Source organism: Plectropomus leopardus, unplaced genomic scaffold (assembly GCF_008729295.1).
Source record: "Plectropomus leopardus isolate mb unplaced genomic scaffold, YSFRI_Pleo_2.0 unplaced_scaffold30581, whole genome shotgun sequence".
NCBI classification, from domain to species: domain Eukaryota; kingdom Metazoa; phylum Chordata; class Actinopteri; order Perciformes; family Serranidae; genus Plectropomus; species Plectropomus leopardus.
Genome location: NW_024633354.1, coordinates 775 through 983, shown reverse-complemented (window position 1 = coordinate 983; position 209 = coordinate 775).

The window sequence follows — 209 nt, the reverse complement described above, 5'->3', positions numbered from 1 at the left end:
ATGAGAAACGTGTCGAATAAATGTTTGTTTTCACTGGAAATTTTTAAAACATGAAAAAAGTAGAAATTGACCACATTTAACTGGACTCACGCCGTCCTCCTCCTGTCGTCTCTGTTGTCCTCAGAGGAGTTACAGCGTCTCAGGCTCCTGCAGACTCGGAGAGCAGCTGCTCAGCCACCATCACTACAGGTCATCACACACACACACAC